This window comes from Pelodiscus sinensis, chromosome 1, assembly GCF_052426305.1.
Source record: "Pelodiscus sinensis isolate ZL-2025 chromosome 1, ASM5242630v1, whole genome shotgun sequence".
Classification (NCBI taxonomy): domain Eukaryota; kingdom Metazoa; phylum Chordata; order Testudines; family Trionychidae; genus Pelodiscus; species Pelodiscus sinensis.
In genome coordinates this window covers 262,573,253-262,594,501 of record NC_143052.1, presented here as the reverse complement: position 1 = coordinate 262,594,501, position 21,249 = coordinate 262,573,253, and the positions used below count along the sequence as shown (strand labels likewise).

General features: G+C 36.7%; 1 pseudogene; it reads right to left on the bottom strand.

Annotated features, from left to right (window-relative positions):
• Window positions 1-2,873: 2,873 nt before the first annotated feature.
• LOC142826484 (uncharacterized) overlaps window positions 2,874-21,249 on the bottom strand; it is a 56,155-nt pseudogene continuing 37,779 nt past the window's right edge.

Sequence of the window (21,249 nt, the reverse complement as noted above, 5' to 3'; positions counted from 1 at the left end):
AGGTCAAACACGTGGGGGCTCAGGACTGGGGGTTGGGGGTTTAAGAAAGGAGGTGAGAGTGAAGGAGTCAGGGCAGGGGATTCAGGACACAGGGCTGGGAGTTAGAGGGCTGGGGCCTTACCGGGGTCACCAGTCGTGGTGAGGATGGCACTGCTCTGGTGGAGGTTCTTCCCAGGGGGATGGGGCTGCACTACATAGCCACCAACTCCTCCTCGGAGGCTGGGGTCCTGCTCCCCCACCAGAGACTCCTCTTGCAGGTCCAGGGCTTCACTCAATGAATGGTGGCTCCTCCCAGAAGGGGGTGGAGGAACAGAGCTCCATGGGCTAGCACCAGCCTTCAGCTTGTCCAGTGCATGGGTGGGTGGGGCTCTGCTGGCCACCCCCAGACTGCAGCTGTCCCCCTGCCTTCCAGCTTGTCTGGGGTACGAGGTTCTATAGGCTGGCACCAATATCCAAATGTCCCAGCTGTCTTCAAGCTGGGCAAAAGGGGTGGACTCTAGGGGACATCTATTCTTGGGTTGGGGTTGTAACAGTTCTCAACCTCTCTTCAAGGGGAGTGTCTTGGGGGGGGAGGGGGAGGCTGCATGGCCTGACCCAAGGAGTGGTCTTGGGGAGTGCATGACAGGAGGGATTGATGGGTGGGGAGGTTCTCCCCTCTCCCATACAGCACTGTTTGGTTTAAGGGGGCCACTTTCCCAGCAGTGTATGACTGCTGCCCTCACTATGAGCCCAAAATGGCACCCTTGTTGGCATGTGCAAGAGATAATGGTTTGCTGCTCTTCAGCCTTCACCTTTAATTTAATATTTTTTTTCTTGCCTTTATTGTTTCATTCACACTAATAACTTGTGTGTGTGTCTACACAAACCAGTGCACAAGTATTTCTCAGTCTAAATGGAAGGATAACACCTAGTAACTCATATTCTACTGAATGGTAAATGTTGATAAGTAGCATTTCACGGGGGAGGCCATCAAACTGATTATAAATAGTAATGCAATTTCTAAATCTAGGTTCCTTAACATGTAATGGAGGAAAACTAATTAAGAATTGCCTGATTTTGCGAAGTGCTGAGCATTTCACAATGATTCCACTGGGAATTGTATCTACCCAGTACTTCTGAAGATAAGATAGCTTATACTTTGATGCCTAAATATGCAATAGAAGTTTTCCTTTCAGCATACAGATAACTTTCTAACAGATGTTTTTACCTGATCTTGATTTCTGCTATATTTGGGTGAAAAGAAAAAGTCTCACTTATTTAGGGTCTTTTTGTAAAAACTGATAGTTGTGTGACAGATGATCAGAAGTCTGTCAGGCTAGCAATAGTCCCAGCTGAGACAAATTAGTAGTCAGAATGCAGGTGGAAATGTCAATGGTATCAAACAAAGGCAATTTATTCTATGGTTACAGTAATAAAGAGGTTAATTCTTTTCTAATCCTGCCTATGCAGTATAAACATATTTTATAGTCCACTAGGTAATTTGGGGGGGGGGGTTCCCCTTCAAAAGATGGTAACAACCATGTATTTAAAACAGAGAAAAAGCATCAAAGCAATATTTTGTATCTTTGTGAAATGTAACCCTTTCTTTAATCCACTCACATTGCTGCCATTGCAAGCTGACAAGTACAAAAATAAACAAACAAGGATTACTCAAGATGTGTGTTTCACTTGAAGATTTTGGTTGAGATAAAAATGCATCTTTCAAAAATTTTTCAGAATATTTCTCTAAAACTAGTCCTGGTGGATTTATTCTCGCTCTCATTTAATTAAATTGAAAACAACCTTATTGAAACATTTAGTGTTTGAGTCATACCTAAAATATAATAGCAACTTATATTTTATTATTAATTAATAATCCTTATTAAATTAATAGAAACATTTAGGACTACATGTAGTGACTTATTGCATGAGTTGTTCTGCCGATTTTGATGGAGTTACATCAAAGCAATGAGCTACTTAATATGAACAAGGAGCTCAGAAATCTGGTCCACAAATGGTAAATGGATATTTTTCCATGACTTCATTAGGGCTATGATTTTACCTCTAGTCTCCATCTGAACAGAAAAGCTAACTCCCTTACACAATCAAAATATTTCACAAGGCAGAGAAGAGTAATCATAGGACACATTGAGACTGAACAGATCCTTTCATTTACATTAATATATTATAAAAATTATTTACTCAGTATATTCTTTCCTTAATTAACCCAATCTAGAGTTTGGATTCTTATAATATATTCTAGCCCAGTTAACTCTCTTCCTGGCATAGGTATCTCTTACAGTATGTCAGAGGTCACCGAGCATCTGTACCTTTATTTATAAACCAACTATTGGAACCAAGGAGGCAGATATGGATCTTTTGAAATGCCATCTTTCACATAATTGCAAAGCTGCTTGATTTGTACCAGGGCTATGCTAACGCTAATTGAGCAGGGAGATATTTTCAATATTTCAGCCTAGAGGCAGGCTAAAATAGGAAACATATACAATGTGTTTCCAAAATCTACACTTCTTACAATATTTATGCTTTTTATTACCCATTCTTCTGACCAGCCATGGAATTGACATCTTAGTATTTTATACTGATATTTCCATTTTGTAGACAAATTTGTAACATCCCTTTCTTGTAACTGATTTACTTGAGAGCCACCTTGTGGCTAATCTGATTACATGTTAACCTTAAGGAGTAAATGGCTGCTTTCGTTAAGCTATGTGGCTATGTTTTTGCAGTTACATTACAGAAGATCATTTGCATTCATTATCTGGTTATTAAATAACTTTAATCAGCACTGTACAGTTGGAGCCATTCCTGAAGTTTACATCAATCTTCTTGGCTCCTTCCCAGCCCAAAGGATATCATATTAGTTATTAACATCAATTTGAAATATGCTCTTTGTAATATTTGAAGAATTCCTCTTTTTCCATCAGCAAAGTAAAGAATTCTGCATGGACAGACAGACAGACAGACAGACAGACTGGAAGATCTATGCCATTTTCATCTATAACTTCTGCTGGCACATTCTGTCAATATTCCATAATAGATTAAATCATCCTATTTTGGTTATATTAATATTATCTTTAATTCAGAAGACTGTAGCAATGAGTCCTGGAAAGGATGATGTCACACAGAGCTCTGCCAGTTCAGCTCTGAATTAGATAAGAAAATAGATACTAAAAGAAAGTATGCCAATTTGATCCACATCTACTGTGCTGCAGTGCAGTCCTCTGAGATGTGTATAGTGCTGTGCTTCCACATATTACTGAACACTGAATTAAGAAAAAAGGTATAGTGAGCTATAAATAGCTGAAAAATCACTATGAAAAACTAAAGGAAAGCTTCTTTATGTTATGAAGACATTTCACAATATCACTTCCACTGTAGGAATAGGAAGGAAGTCAACACTAATGGAAAAGAGAATAATCATCTATGAAGGGAGAGATAAATGTGTGACAAACTAAATAAAGAGCAGGAAATAAAAATCAGGGTAATAAATATTGAGAAACCAACTCTTACATGTAGGCCTTTAATCAAATGTGTATTTGTGTTGTTATATAATGCATTTGCTTGCTTTACCCAGGGTATAGGAATAAATATTTATACTTCACATCCAAATGTACGATTTGGATATCTGATTAAGATCCCCATGTTTGAAATCTGGGGACCTGATCTTCCATCTATTAAAGTCACTGATAAAACTCCCTTTAATTTTCAGGATCAAGACCTGCATTTATATAGGCCAAGAAGACAATGAAAAGAAGACTGAAGTGAAAAAACATATGAAAGAAGTGACAAAAAAGTCAAACAAACTTTAAGTAAATCACTATGAGATTATTGAAAAAAGAAGTGGAGAGGGGGAAGACAGAATCCAAACAGAAGTAAATGCTAAATATTATAAACAAAACAAAAGGAATTGAAATGCAGTGAAAGAAAGATCATGATATAGAATGAGCGAGTACTGGAATAAGAAAAAGAACTATTAAATGAACCATAACATTATAGAAGCAACAAACACAAAGATAAATATTATATAAGTCCCAGAGAATTATAAAGTTAAAAAATAATTTCTATAAACAATATCAGTTAATTAACATATCTGATACGTATGAGTTTTTATTTATTGATATGATATGTGATATCTGTCAGAGGTTTAAATTTGTTGGTAACCAATCATCAGAACCACCAACTCTAGGTAGACTTCAAATAAATAATAGTAGGGCATTTTCTAATTTTATACATACACATATTTTAATGAAGCAAGTAATTAAGTTAACATTGTTAGGGGGAAATGGAAATCATGTTATGTGACATGGTGGGAAAATAACAATTAAATAACCTCCTGTCTTGTACAAAACATAGTAGCCTTTCTATTATTCAGTAACATGAAGTAACAGCAACATGCTTTAAAGAAATCCTTGTTTATTTGTTTTTTAGTTAGTGGCCAATTCCAACTGACTCTGTGTGATAGTACATGGATTTTTACAAGAAAGGCTATCCCTAGACTTCCTGTCTGGAAAGCTAATGCACTTAATAGTGCATTTTTCATTGCCAAAGTCTTATGCGCTTGCTCCCTCTTACTGTTCCTTCATGCCTAATAACCCTTATCCTATTAATTCTGTGTACCAGGCTTGTCTGAATTAGGAAAGGGACTTTGCTTTCTATTTGTTTTGTCAGTGCATTCCATGTGGTAGTTACTCTATTTTATCATCATTTATTATAACGTCATAAACCAGAAGGCTAAGCCTGCTAATTGGTGATGAATTACAAATGATTTGGAATTTGGGTTTGGTTTAGTCAAACATCTAAAGTCAAACAGCTTCTGACTTCTCCAAATGATTATGTTTATCTATTATCACCTACCTTCTCTGCTCTGTTCTTGAAGTTTGGGGAAGCTTGCTACGTTCCTTTTTCATCAGGGTCTTAGCTTCATGTATGAAAGGTTACTTGGTAACCCTTAAACATGTGGAATTAACTCAGGGCCCTCATGAAGTTAAAGGGATAATTCCCATTCATTTCACTGGGGACAGGATTTCCTTTTTGGTGTTTTCACAGGTGGCCTGGTAGGACACATCTTGTATGCTTTTTATCATTGAGGATGGTTTATCATTGAGGATGGTTTATCAGTGCCTTCCATACCGCCTAGATCTCATCTTCTGTATGGGACTAAAAAGCCCTCACAGCTGATTCGAAAGGAACGCATCAGACTCCTTTGTATCTTTCTGAACTTTTTTAATTGCAAAACATGCTCTGGATGTTAAATCTCCAATTGCATCATGGTCCTGCATTCCAAGATTGTCCCCTATCTCCTTCAATATCTACAAAACTCCAAATCTATTTCAAGTTTAGCTAAAATTTTGAAGTATGTTGAAAGGCTAGTTATGAATACAAAAAATTTGTGTTATAGTAGCACTTACAGATCCCAACTGAAGTCAGGCCCTCATTGTTTGAAATACCCTCAAGAGTTTGAAACACTTAGCCAAGACAAGACAAAGGAGAAGAAGGGAGACAAAGACAAAGATTAGGACAATGACTGCCCAAGGTCATACAGCTGATCAGCAACTTAGCTGGTTATGGAACCTTGGTCTCCTAGGATTTAGTCCAGCAGCCTCTCCACCAAACAATATTGCCAATCCTTTGAGACACTTACCATCCAAACTCATCTTAAAGAGTTAATAGTCCGTTGCAACAGAGCCCTTCTTTGTTATTTTCTTGATTTAGATTGTTTACCAAGTACTTCTTGGATCATCACAAAAATCAAACGAGTAAGGATTAAAGACTGCTATGCTCACTTCATTTTACCGAGTGTATCCCTTTATTTGTACTCTTATATCTTTCTCTCAACATGTTAACTGTAAGTAGCTGGAAAAGAAAAGCTTCATCCAATCCACAGAACAGACACAAGGTTGTGGGTTTCCGGATATAGAAGCAGTTAGGGAGCAATCTTGGATTTCAAAGTCCCTTGGTGCAGATGGAATTATAAAGTCCAGAGCATATTGTGCAATTAAAAAGAAAAGAACTGCTATGAGAACTCTGCTGGAAGTAAAGCTTACCACTTCAAAGGCATTTAGACACCCAACTTCCATTGAAATGGAGTTAGGTGCTAAAATACCTGAGAATCTGAGCTTAACTTTTTTTGTCTCTACTGTGACAAGGCACAAGAGCATGGAGGTAGGATATTTTAATGTACATGTTTGTTCCATCATTAGTAGCCAATTAAAATGTAAATAATTATGTCAATCAGCTAGTTTTAAAAAGAAACTGTAAAGGAGTGAACAATATTCTCTTCATTACTTTCCAATGGTTCTCTAGATATTCTGAATTTCCAAGGTCATGTGCATGCATTTAGCTTCCTAGTTGCTACAATTATGTAAAAAAAAAAATCTTGATGCTGAAGTGATAAAAAAAATCATTATTTAAAAGGTAAATAAAACAGTTCAAATAGCACAGAATAAATATGTCATAATAAGTCACAATCTATGCCAGACAAATTTAAATGAAAAGCTTGAAGAGATGGTATGCAGATCATGAATCTAAGATGTCAGGCTAATTAATTTTAATATGCTATGTGTATATAAGTATTATGTAAATGTCAGAAATAGTCATACAGTATGGTTTTTAGAAAACTAAAGGGATAAAAGATACAAAAAATATAGTTAGTAACCAAATATAGAAGTAATGTTCTTTTCCTTTACAAGTAATAGAGAGGTAGCTGTGTTAGTCAGATCTTGCAAAAACAAAAGGAAAAACTATGTAGCACTTTAAAGACTAACAAGATGGTTTAATAGGTGAACTTTCAGGTCTGGCCCATGAAAGCTCATCACCTAGTAAACTATCTTGTTAGTCTTTAAAGTACTACATAGTTTTTCGTTTTGCTTTTCCTTTACAATCCTTTTGCCTTTAAAATTTCTATCTGCATATGTATTTATTTCAATTTGTCATTTTTTATGAAAAGTATCTATGAAGTAGGGAATTAAAGTAATAATGGAGACTGAAGTCTCTAAGGGAAAAGCTAAAGAACAACATGAAAAATTCAAATACAGTACTTTCTCAGGACCAGATGGTATTCATCTGAGAGTTCTAATGGCACTAAAATTCAATATTGCAGAGATATTAATGAACATAGGCAATATTTCCTTAACACAGACACACAGACACATCTCCACATTTTCACCTCTCCTTCCGCAGTTTGGAAAGTCACTAACATATTGACTGTTTACAAAAAAAGGAGTGTTGTAAATATTAATAATATTGGAAGGTATTAATATTGATATGGGAAAAAATACCGGACAATAATTTAACCATAAATCCCTTCACTAAGTTTAAAGGCCAAATAGTATTTTATACTATTTTTTATGAACTAAAACCATGGGTGCTTACATCATATTGGTCAACTCTAACTTGATCAGGCAGGTATTACACTATTTATACCCTTTAACAATAAGGTGATGTCATTGCCATACTGACTTCCACTACAAACAAATTTGAGAGAGTTCACCCTTATTTCCAATCTCAATCCAGATAAGGTTTACAATCTCTTTTCTATTGAAGGTCTTTCCTCTCTCCGGGTATGTCTACACTTGCCCCCTAGTTCGAACTAGGGAGGCAAATGTAGCATACCGAGGTCGCTAATGAAGCGCGGGATTTAAATATCCTGCGCTTGATTAGCATATTCACGTCCAGTCGCCATTTTAAAATGCCGGTAGTCCGAATTAACTCACCGCACGTAGACGCGGTAGTCTGATCCGAAATCCTTCCCTCGAATTAACTGTTACTCCTCTTGCAATGAGGAGTAACAGTTAATTGGAGGGAAGGGTTTTGGATCGGACTGCCACTTCTACATGCGGCAAGTTAATTCGAGCTACCGGCAATTTAAAATGGCAACCGGATGCGAATATGCTAATCAAGCGTGGGATATTTAAATCCCACGCTTCATTAGCGACTTTGGTATGCTTCATTTGTCTCCCTAGTTTGAACTAGGGGGCAAGTGTAGACATTCCCTCCCTTCTTGCTGACCAACAGCTTTTCTTCTGCACATGAGTAGGCCCTACATTTTGAAATAATGCTAGAATGTAATTGAAGCAAAATTCAGGACAATGTAGCACTTTAAAGACTAACAAGATGGTTTATTAGATGATGAGCTTTCGTGGGCCAGACCCACTTCCTCAGATCAAATAGTGGAAGAAAGTAGTCACAACCATATATACCAAAGGATACAATTTAAAAAAATGAACAAATATGAAAAGGACAAATCACATTGCAGAACAGAAGGGGGATGCGGGGGGGTGGGAAGGGGGAGGAAGGAAGGTAAGTGTCTGTGAATTGCTGATATTAAAGGTAGGGAGAGTGGGATGTTTGTGAGTTAATGGTATTACAGGTGATAATTGGGGAAACTGTCTTGGTAATGGGTGAGAAAGTTCAAAGATTTGTTAAGTCCTTGTTGGTAAGTGTCGAATTTTAACATGAATGACAGTTCAGAGGATTCCCTTTCAAGTGCAGATGTAAAAGGTCTTTGTAGCAGAATGCAGGTGGCTAAGTCATTTAGAGAGTGTCCTTTCTGGTTAAAGTGGCAAGAAACTGTTTTCTCTTTGTGATCTTGTCTGATATCTGTTTTGTAGATCTTGTCTGATATCTGTTTTGTAGCTAGAATGTAATGGCATAAAAGGCCACACTGGCTCATTTTACAAACAAACTTTTTATCTTATTTTAAAACATCTCTAGCCATCCCTATTAGTCAGAGGCTTTCTTCTCAGAAACTTCCTCTTATCTCATTAGTTATTCTTTTAACTAGGTATCATACCTACTTCATGCCTTCTGGCCCTTTAACTCACTATTTTCAATATCTTCTTTCTATTTGCAAATAACAGCCTTTCTTTACAACACATAGATATTTCCCTGTTTGGATGTAGGAGGGATGGTTATTTGAAATATAGGCTTTTTTTTTTCAGTTTTCTGTACTTTTGGTCACCTCTCTAATGGGTATGCTTCTTTTAATCAACTCTTGAAAACCACTCAGACTGAAACAGTCTTCTTATTTGGCATAGCCACAAAGAACATCATGCTTTTATGCTCATGTCTATGTTCAGGCTCTATTCAATTGGCTGATATTGATCTATAAAGCCCTAAATAGTTTGGGCACTATCTGTGAAGCCATCCTTTCTGTCTCTGCTCTACCAAGGCGATTAATTCAGCTGTGATACTTGAGTTAGGAATCTCCCTTTTAAAATATCTAGGGAGCCAAAAGTCAATCTTTTTTAGTGGAGAGCCCTGGACTTTAGAACTTAACTTGTGCCATTGGGCCAAGAAATCCTGACTCTGATTATTTCAATAGCATGAGGACAATTTTTTTCCAAAAGTATTTGCCTGGAAGATGCTCTTGTCTTAAGTGCAGGTTTAGTGTTCTAGTTATATGCACAGTAATCAACCTCATTTTGATCCTGTTGTTTTTTAATTTCTTTTTCAAGTGAGACCAAAAACATTACAAAGGGCAAATCTTTGTAAACAAATTCAAATGTGAGCACCTCACAAAGTACTCACGTTCTCAGTTTAGATGAGCAGGGCCCTTACATATTGTGAAAAGACTTTTCTTGGAGAGAGAGACAGCCTTCCATCTCTCTGTTATCTGGAAGAAAACCACCCTGACAAAGGAGGGAAAAGTTAAAAATTCCATTGTCCCAGTTTGAAATCGCTTTCTGCATTGTTATTAGCTGATCAAATATCTGGCTAGGTACAGGGGACATAGTTAACCCCTTAGTCCCCAAGTGCTGGCTAGCCCTCATGGTTATGACAACATTGTTAAAGGGTTTCCACCCATGCAACTCTGTTGTCATGAAATGTTTAGCAGGGGAAGCAGGATAAAGGCCTAGCAGGATAATATGCTAGGTCTAGGTCTGGTTAGTGATGTAGGCTGTACTAGCTGCTCCTTTCCCTTAACCTCTCCTCCTCAGCACAGACATTTGAATTATGAGTAGCTCTTGGAAGACAGATAGCTCCTAGTGCACTATCCTCTAGCCAGGCCCATTCACAATTTGCCTCTAAACTCAACATGATTTTCAAAAGTACGGAGTAGCCAACATCTCATAAGAACTTATTTAGATGCCTCTCTCTGGAATTTAGAATTCTAAAAATACTGACAGCTATGAGTGTAATTAAAAATAATAATAAATCCAAAGCCACGTATAACACTTAACAAATCTAACCTAATAGTGTAAGGCCGGCATAGTTTCTGAAAGGGATCAATTTTGTCTCTCTAACCTGTTTCAATTCTTTGTAAAAGTTGAGATCAGACACCCAGTGGACCTAATTTATTTGGATTTTTAAAGTGATTTAGATAAAATTCCTCATAAGATTATCAAAGCCAGATAAGTGAGGGACTTATAGAGACTACTAAATCACTCGTTCACTGTCACAACATTAGCCTGTTAATTTTGGGTTCACAGGAATGTGCAGAGGGACTTGGCCTATTTTTTTAAAACTAGCTTTTAGACAAAAAAAAAAGGAATACTTTAAAATGTATTAGCTCACAAAGGGGGGAAGAAGCAGTTAAAATAGATTGAAAAATCAAAAAGTTTAAATGAACATTCATTTTGAACGGTTCACTTTTCTTTCCTATGCATTTGCATAAAGTGTCCAAATCAGAGATTTCAATTAAAATCCCCTGATAACTAGATGTCATTTTTGGGGGGAGGGGAGGAAGATGAAGAGCCAAAGAAACAAAAAAGAGAATAGAGGAGAATAGAGACTTGGGTGAAATGCAGTGCTACAGTAGGAAATAGATAACAAGCATTAACTCTTACATCTTAGAGATTACTTACAATACAGAAGCCTTTATGGGGAAGACCAGACAGCTTCCCTGGTTCCTATCAAACTTCTGTGGTCCCTCCATCTGAGACCTGCTAGTGATTTCACAAATGAATCAGCTGATCAGAGGAAACATACCGTATATTGGGTTGAGTCATGAAACTATCATCAGATGACTGCTCTAATATCAGTCATCTTAGGTTGAATCCAGAAACATCATGAGATAGGAGGTTTAAAACAAAAATAATTTTTTCTTCCTGCAGCTCTGAGTCAACCTGTGGAACTCCTTGGCAGAGGATGTTGTGAAGACCTGGAATTTAACAGAGTTGAAAAAAGAACTAGATAAAGTCGTGGAGGTTAGGCCCATCAATGGATATTAGCCAGGATTGTAGGAATTGTGTCCCTAGGCTCTCTTTGTCAGAGGCTGGAAATGGATGTCAGGGGACAGATTACATGAGGATTACCTGTTGTATTCCCTCCCTCTGGGACATCTGGCATTGGCCACTGTTTGAAGAAAGGATACTGGGCTAGATGGACCTTTGGCTGACCCAGTACAGCCGTTCTTATGTTTTTATGAGTTTGGCTTTAAAAATGAGATTTTTAAAATTGAGAGCATGGGAGAATCTGAAGCATGGATGACTTCTGCCAAATTTGGTACTCTTATCATGTCATGTTCCTCAAATCTATGGGTCAAATGTTTCAGCTGTAGGTGGCCTTGTCTTTTGGTAAAAGGAGTAATCAATGATCACTCCCCCTTTCAAATGTTCAGCCAAGGATGGCTTTCAATACCCTCAAGGTTGGACACTTCCTTTCTTTCTAAAAAATATCTATTCCATTCCCGTAGCAAAGATTGAGGTCCAGAGAGGTTTCCAATATGATTGGTTTCCTAAACAGTAAGGTTTTGTCTAGACTGGCAAGTTTTTCCAGTGCTTTTGCGGAAAAGCGTCCGTGCCAATCTACACGCTCTTTTCCGCAAATGCTTTTAACGGAAAACTTTTCTGTTAAAAGCATTTGCGGAAAATCATGCCAGTCTAGACGTAGCCTAAGACTACTGCAAAGACCAGGAAATGGTTTAGGAGAAGCTCTACTGAGATAGAAAACAAATCACAATCCATTCCTTTTAGTCTGTTTCAAAACACAAGAGTAAAGCATTTAAAAAGAACTAAAGTACCTATTTTAATATAGTGTATAGCAAAGAGGAATGTATGGTCATCAAGGGCAACTTTTGTCAATGGACTGAAACTATAACAGGATCCTTATTAATATTTGCAGTTGTGCCAGTTAAGATAATGATATGGATAGATAAATAATTTGAGACCTTTGCCTTTCTAAGTGGCCTACTCTGCTAGCTGCAGACTGCTAGAATTCTGTTGCTGTTATTCTGCAAAGTAGAACTTTCTGGTGGCAATGTGGGGAAGTGGCAACAGGACTTCTCAGTGGATTGTTCTTATCTTTATTTGCTCCTGTTGAAGACCTCCCATAGCCAAAGTATGGCAACCTTAAACACAAGATGAAAGCCTTTATTTGGGATGGAAGCTAATGTTGAGTGTTAGGAGTCATATGCCTGGGACTGGCCATTTGTAATGATGTATTTATAAGGGCTTAAGTATACATTATTTTGAATTATCTATAAATTAACATATAACCAAGTAATTACTGATTAAACCTTGTGGTTTGGAACATAAAATGGTCTCCTGAAAGATTTGGGGAGAAATCTCCTATCTTAATATACAACCTGGAACATGTCAACAGGCATTTTGTGTTTTCCATTCATATATTTATTCATCTTTGTTTTCTAAGGGCACATCTAAACTACATTCCTCTTTCAAAATGTAAATGAGGCTGATGGAAAATTCAAATGAAGTGCAGATTTACAAATCTTGCTCTTCATTTGCATAATCACGTGAGAGCGCTTTTTCAAAAAATGGTTTTTCAAAAAAGAAACAATAGTCTAGAAGGGATTCTTTCAAAAAAATTCGAAATAACCCATACACCTTAGTTTTTCAGGAACTCGAAACCCTGTTTCGAAAAAGAGCTCTCACAATTATACAAATGAAGTGCGAGATTTTTAAATCTGCACTTCATTTGAATTTTCCATCAGCCTCATTTACATTCCTCTTTCAAAAGAAGAATGTAGTTTAGACATAGCCTAAGAGAAAAGCCAGATTGTCAGAGAGCTCAGCAGCACCCACATCTAGAATAGTGAGAGATGGGAGTGCTGTGCTTGATAATCTGCCCTCTTAATTTAAGTGCCAAAATGAGCAGTAAATTCTTTTAAATATCTGACCCTCCATTCAGAACACTTTCTGGCTATATCTATCGACAATGGGGTATTTTTAGATACTGGAAGTATCCTGAAATAGCAACACCGCATCTTTAAACCTGCCTGTTATTTTGAAATATATTTTGAAATAATGGGTGCACTATTCTGGCGTCCCTGTAACTCTTGTTCCATGAGGGCTAAGGGGCTTGTTGGAATAGTGCTTTATTTCAAAATTTGGTGCTGTGTAGAGAGCTCCAAATTTCAAAATAAGCTATTTTGAAATTACCTCAAAATATGCTATGTAATTTGCACAACAGAAATTGCATTGCTTATTTTGAGGTAGAGTGCTGTGTAGATGCCCCCTCAGAATTGCAAAGATGATCAGTTTTCCATTTCTTTGCACTAGTGATCTTGAAAGGGTTATACATATACATTTATAAAGCTAGCTATTGTGGCATCTATAAAGTTAGCTATGCCATACAGCCTATCTCTGGAATACTGTGCACTGATGAGTCTAGTTTAAGCTAATGGCATCATTTGGATTCCTTCCAGATAAAGCTATAAAGATTTTCAAAGCTGGAAATTGCTAACCAACTCTATTTTAATGGTTGGCCGCTGCTGAGCTATTACGACGGTGGGAGGAAATGTCTTTTTTGAAATTCTAACTATTTCACATATTAAAATCTCTCCTTCTGCACTTTATGAGTATTCAAACAGTAGGGAAACCCCTCAAGGTAAGTGATGAAGTAAGCCTGGTGAGCTCAAATGAAAGGGCTGAGTTCCTGACCATATTGGGCACCACCTATGCCACCTAATTTCCCTCATATCCCTGACTTTAATTAACTCATAAACATATTGAATTAAAGCAACTACACAGCAGCAGGATGAGGTTTGCATCAGAGATGGTGTGAAAAGTGTTTGTTCTTGTAAGACCTGCTACTCAGGAAGCTTTTTGTTTGTTTCAGATTAATGACATGAACAATATCTTTTAAGCATGTGCTCATGATAACAAAGAATAGATAAAGCCACAAAATTGGGCCTCGCATCTATCATCATCTAATCATGTATGACCCTCTGAATTTGGAGGGGACTACTGTCCCCATCTCTATGTGTACAGTTACAAATTTAATATTACACTAATTTTAAAAGGTTATGATTCACTCAGAACACAGCCACAAATAGATCTATTGGAGTAAACTTGTGGTGTGAAAATGAATTGTAATAAACATAATGTTCTTTTACTATCAAATGTCAATATTCTTTACCAGGGCTTACACCTGCATCTGAAGCTATGGTGAAAAACAAATGAACATTAAACAGAACTACTCGCTAGGAATTATGGTTATAGTGTAAGAGTCTCAAAGGGACTGAATTTCAGTGTGATTTGTGCTCTGGCCTTAAATTACTATGACACTGAGAATGCCATGTTTGGCTGCTGACCATCCCTTGTCTCTGAGCTGCAGTATTCTTAGGGCAAGCCCAGTGGCAGCAATGTTGGAAGGAGGAATTGCATCAGGAATGTGGGAACTAGCAAGCAACCACAATTCAGCTGTAGAAGGACTTCAGATCCAGGCCACTGATTAGATTATATGTGTGTGACAAGAACTCTCATGCTTATTTCCCACTTTGTGCCTCTCTGAGGAGGCTGCTGGAAATGGCTCCATATCTGATAAGAAGATAACCTTAGGCACTCTTAAAATCCTCCTCACTAGTTGCTACAGCAACTATACTTTGTTGCTAAAGCATAATGTGTAAATACACTCATCAAACATCCAGTAAAGCACAGTAGTAGCCTTTTACACTTTTTAATAGTAGCCATGCTTTCCTCCTTGTATTCACATGAATACATCATATATTAGGTATAGCAAGTACCCACTCTCTTTCTTTAAGTAATATTTTTTCTTAATGGAAAAAAATCCTATACAGTATATGTGATGGGGCACATCCCTTGCACACACGTGTCTACATGTGCATGCACACACACACACACATTGTGAAGGTTAACAGGTGTCTGAGAGATCAGTTAATGCACCTGCTGATGCCTAGAGGGGTGTTAAATAGGTCAATTAGTATGTCCACTTGGAAAGATGTCCTTAAAAAAATTGAAAGAGCTCACTTAGGGCACATCTACACTACATGGAAGATCACCGCTGCAGCAGCTAATCTTCCAGGGTTCGATTTAGCAGGTATTATATACACCAGCTAGATCGAACTCAAAGAGCACCCCCACTGACACTGGATTCCTGCTCCTCACAAGGACTATGGGAAGCTGATGGGAGCATTTACTCCTGTTAACCTCCCCCTGTGTGGACAGCACAGAAATGCAATGTAAGATACATCAACTCCAGCTACATATGTCACATAGCTGAAATTGCATAGCTTACTTCAACCTTCCCATTTAGTGTAGACCAGACCTAAGTCTAGAATAAGTGATGAAGCTGGAGGATGTTCCTGTGTCTTATAAGAGTGTGACAGAACTTAGGACAGAAGAGAACTGGGAAAAGCTACAGGAGAGCAGTTAGTTCTTGTATGTCTGAAAATGTGGGCCAGACTTGAGGACTGCCTGTCTCAAGCACTGAGAAGTAGAATATTAGGGAATGCTAAACCTCAAGCTTGAAAGGTAGTATGACATAAATTTATCTTTTTGGCTTGGGATCTGTTGGAAACCTCCCAGTCAGAATCCTGTGAACCCCAGGCCTAAAGAAAACCTGAGACTTCAGCCCGAGTGGTAGGAATCAAGGTGTACAATGGAACCACCATGGAAAGGGGTTGTGGAAAAAGGTTTGGAGAGACAAGATGGGAACAAACCCAATGAGCAAATAGGGGACGTGAAACCCAGAAAATGGGTAGGACTGTATTGCAGCCAGAAAAAAAATTGATACTAGGGGTGGAAAGACTAATGATTTGGGATTCAATCTGAAGCCACAGGACTCTTATTTGACTATTGATTATGTAGCCTATCAAGTTACTTGCCTATCATGCTAATAATATGGCTCTGTTGATTTAGATTAATTCATTAATATATTAATGAGTAGATTCAGTATAAAGAGCTGTAATGCAAGAAATCTGCTAAAGGCTGTAACAGGTCATTTGCAAGATTAGCAGAAACTAAGGTTAGCAGATACAGGTCATAGCTTATTTATTGTTTCCTGGGACTGAAAAGAGGAATTTATGTTTGAGAACTGTCACCCACAAAGAATGGTAAGAAAAATACCATCAGAGGTAGCTTGTACATCATTATATAAATGTCCCAAAATAATTGAAAAAAAAAAACCCAAATGATCTGGTAGCACTTTATAGACTAACAAAACATGCGGATGATATCATGAGCTTTCCTGAGAATAGCACACTTCTTCAGATGATCGGAGTTTTGAGTTCAGGATGTGCAGACCCAAAATAAATAAGGAAGTCGGGGCGGGGGGGGGGGGGGGAAGGAAAAAAAAGAGGGGGAGTGGGAAACAAGGAGCAAAGGATATGGAAATATCAAAGGGAAAAACAGGAAGGCAGAACTGGGAATCAGTGAGCACCTGAAGATTGAGTAGTTAAAACGAAGCAGATAAGAATCAAAGTCAATAGATAGTACCCTTCTTAATAACCAAATAACTGGTTCAGGCAGTTGAGTAATCAGGATACAGGATGTGATAGATGACCACAAAGGCCCATGGTAACAAATTGATGTACATGATAATAAGTTGAGAGCAATGATACATTGACCTATAGGAAAAGGACAATTCAACATTAGAAACATCCCCTATTGAATATGAATTGAACATGTCAGTGTCAGCATCACATAGTACAAAAGTGGGACCCCAGCCTAGGGGCGATAGGGAGAAGAAGATGTAGTCTTTGGAAGGTCAAGAATGATGGCCCCTGGTGATGGGGAAGGTGAAGATAATGAGAAAGATGATAGACTAACACCTAAGATTGTTCTAGAAGTAATGATGTAAGAATATGGTATGGAAATATGGATATATCCCCTGTTTTATGAAATTGGGGTTTTTGTGACTGTGCTAACTGTATTAATAAACTGTATATATTGTAAATATACAAGAGTATCTATAGTGTGAGTGTTGCAACTGTGCACATTAGAGTTCCCAATCATAGAATAATTGAATACTGGGCCTGATCTTGGGACACAGAACCTGTCAACTCTAAAGGTGGGTAATTAGAAACTTATATGTAATCTTAGATCAGGCAACAGTTATCATAGCAGGACAGAGATTTGCAAATTATATAGCTGGAAGATAATTACCCAAGAAATGGCAAGCTTTTCAGGACTAATGTTACCCACAGTGCCAATGGGCTTAAATGTATTTAACACTCCTAAAATTCAGGCTAAAATTCAGATATTTAGAGATCAAAAATAGATATGCATGCTTAACTTTAGCCACCCAGGTTTGAAATATTTGGCTGTACACCTTTACAGATGAAATGTTCAACAGAGATAGATTCTCTGCTATATTACATTTTCCACAGCTGGGCAAAATACATACAAATTAGCTGTAAAGTGCTATTGCTCTGATCTGATAACTTTTTGTGTTCTCTTTTCTCTGACCTCATACAAATGACTGAAGAAGGCCAGAGACTACAAACTGTGCTGTAGATAGTAAGACTGTGAATGTTTTGTGCTCAGCTGCCTCTAGTCACACAAACCAACTAGCACAGATTGTCTTCTAGAATTGTGCTGATACCAAAATAGATGAAAATGTCTCTAAAGACCTATGTTTCACAGGAGAAAAAGTAAACAATCATTTTCCTAATGGAAAAAGGCAAAATCACAAAAAAATGTTATTTTAAGACTGTAGCATTAAAAAAGCTGTATACTGTACTAATAAAGAAACTGTTTCAACTCTTTCCCCCTCCATTTAAAAGGTACAGACTCCCTCACTATGCAATAGTAGCATGAGTTGATTTTCAGTATGTTAGGCAAAGGTCTCTTTGTTGACCATATTGGGCTTCCTCTGAAAATGTTGTGTCACCTTGATCATAATAATTCCCAAATGCAATTCTGATAGGATTTAGTATTTTTCTTTCACATATTTGGTGGTCATTATTGGCACTTAAAACAAAATAAAGCTAGATACATTACTGTGTTACCAGAAGCATGTAATATACCAGCTGGAAAATATCATCCCATAAAAAGATAAATAAAAACAAAGATATTCCTAGAGCGATAGGGGACAATTAATTTTGCCTTTCAGAAGTGGTAGTAAATACTCTTTGAAAAGCAGAAGAAAGTATGTGTGTGTACATGTTTGCATGTGCACATGCACTTTAAGACTTGTGACCAAAGCTTGGACAAATACATAGGCAGCTTTAAAGTCTAAGGCTATGTCTATACAGCAGCTTTCTTTTGGAATAACTGATGTTATTCTGAAAAAAACAAAAAGTGAGTCTACACTGCAAGCAATTATTTCAAAGTAATAGTGAGCTGGAATACTTCTAACTCCAACTCCTGTAACCCTAATTTTATGAGGAGTAAGGGAAGTTGAAGGAAGAGTGTTTTTCCTTTGACTTCTGCTGTGTAGACAGAGCCAAAAGCCAAATTAAACTATTTTGACTTCAGCTACACAATTGGCATAGCTCATATTGCTTATCTTAATTCAACTTTTGCCCTGCTGTATAGACATGCCCTCAGAGAAATTCTCTTTCTTCTATTATTTTGAAGAAAGCCTCCTTGGCGCCACAGGTCACTGGATAAAAAAATACAGATATGTTTTTAAGGGTTTTTTAATTTAACAAATTATAGCAACAAATGTTCCCTATAAAATTTCTCCATTTTTAAAAAAAATTTAAATTATATTTTTAAAAAAGCTATAACAAATTAAAGGTTAGTTTAAAATCTAAACTTTGCCCTTTTCTTATGTTCTTAACTAAAATGATTTTATCTTTTGTTATTGAAAATAAAAATAATGATTAATACATTAATAATTCAGACTGATCAAAATGAAACATTTTAAATGTCAACCAAAATTGGTATTTAATTTTGAAAAGTGAAATTGAAATATTTTAAAATATTTTCAGAATTTTTGTTTAAAAATGTTCAGCTGATTTTCTTAGAAATTCATTTCAACATTTTTAAAATTTTGTTTTCAGTTTTTAGGCTGCAACTATTTACTGAGTTTGATCTGAATTCTTCAATAGTGTATGTTCCCAAACCAATTTTTTAGCCAAACGTATTATCCATTTCCCCCCAAATCTAAGCATAAATTATAATAATACCGTATTCGACTATCATCCCTGAACCACTAAGACGAACTTGAATCAAAGAGATACTGACAACAAGGAAAGTTAGATACATGTTCAAACATCTGTCTAAGAAGGTAGTATAGTCATAGAAAAGACACTCCACCAAGAGTTAGTCAAGTGACATAAATGTGTATATTATCACATATCATGTGTATATTACAATTGTATATCATGACATTTTAAAATAGAATCCTCTTTGAAAAATAAAAATTTTAAACTTTTATAGTTCATCATTTTTAAAGCAAGATGCCTAAAATTAAGTTCCTAAATCTATATTTAGATGAACAGGTGACAATGGCATGACAATATTGCTGAACTGTTTTCAGTTCCCACTAATATCAATGTCCCTCTGAAAAGCAAGTCATGCTTTTGTATGTGCTTATATATGGCTGGAAATGCTTAAGTTTAGTTCCAGGTTAGTAAATTGTGGCATAGACTTCTAAAATTAAATAGCACCTGACCTTTATTAATGCATCAATGTTATGAAGGGATGACAGTTCCTTACAATATCACCAAGACATCTTTTCTCTTCCCCTGCAAATGCTGCTGGGCTTTCACAAGGCGCAGCATTTGAAATGTCTGAGTTTATAACATTCATTACCTACTTGTTAGGAAGAATCCTGGATCCAGCAAACCTCAGTCCATGGATAAATCTGCAAGATTCCCTCACTATTCTTGATTTCAGGAAATGTGCAGATTAATGTGATTTAATGTTTAATTAATTAATAAAATAAAATAAAATTTTGAAATGAAGAATTTATAATCTGTATAAATACTTGTCATTAAAAAGAAATATCTCATTGAAAACATGGACTAGGAGCAATATATTAAAATGTTGGGAATATATTTAAGGATTTTCTACGGTAATATAAAATTACTTCACTCATGCTTTGTCTTGAAAAGTCATTAAATATGCACATTAATGTAATAGTTATTAAAGTTATAAATCTTCCAAAAATATAGATGCTTTTATAAATTACAATAATGCCACTGTTTGGTATTGCTAGTGTCAGCATAAATGTATATCACTTTCAAAAATTGTAATGCGTATTGATATACATTTTCAAACTTTTGCTGTTTGTAGAAATGACTGCAAAATATACATATTAAAATTCTGTTCTCCAGACCAAAACAGAAAATACAATACATAGTTTACAAAATTGGAATAAAATGTTTTTATTTAAAATAAAATTGGATCCATTGTAACTGCTTAATCACAGAACAAAGTGAAATCATTCAGCTAAGTACTAAAAGCCAGATTTTTTAAGTATTTAGGGGCCTTGTGGGATTTTAAAAAATATCTATTTTACTAACTCCTAATACACTCCTTTGGTATTTTCAAAAATCCCACCTAATGCTAATCTGAATCGTTAGATGCCCAACTACTTTTAAAAAATTCCCATCCCCCATTGCCTGATTTAAAGCTCACTTACAATATGGCAATGTTATCTTGCTAGAGCTATGTCTATCCTGCCGGCTTTACTGGCAGAGAGTATGCTAATGAAGTGCTCATTATTAGCATTTGTCACGCTGTCATTAGCACATTCTCTGCCTGAGTCTTTTTGCGCAAGAGGTTTTTGCACAAAAACAAGCAGTGTAGATAGATCCATTTTGCGCAAAAACTCCCTTTTGTGCAAAATCTGCATACCTCCTTTTTTGAGGCACAAGGATCTTGAACAAAAGGGAGTTTTTGTGCAAAATGGATCTGTCTACACAGTTTGTTTTTTGCACTAAAACCTCTTGCGCAAAAAGCCTTGGGCAGAGAATTTGCTAACGACAGTGTGGCAAATGCTAATGAGTGCTTGATTAGCATACTCTTTGCCGGCAAAAGCACAAAGGCTAGCAGTATAAAGAATCCCATAATGAGTGTAAATATTATTTCCTCCCACTTCAGAGGTTCAATAAAGTGGCTGTAATATAAACAAGTTAGTCCAATGAAAAAA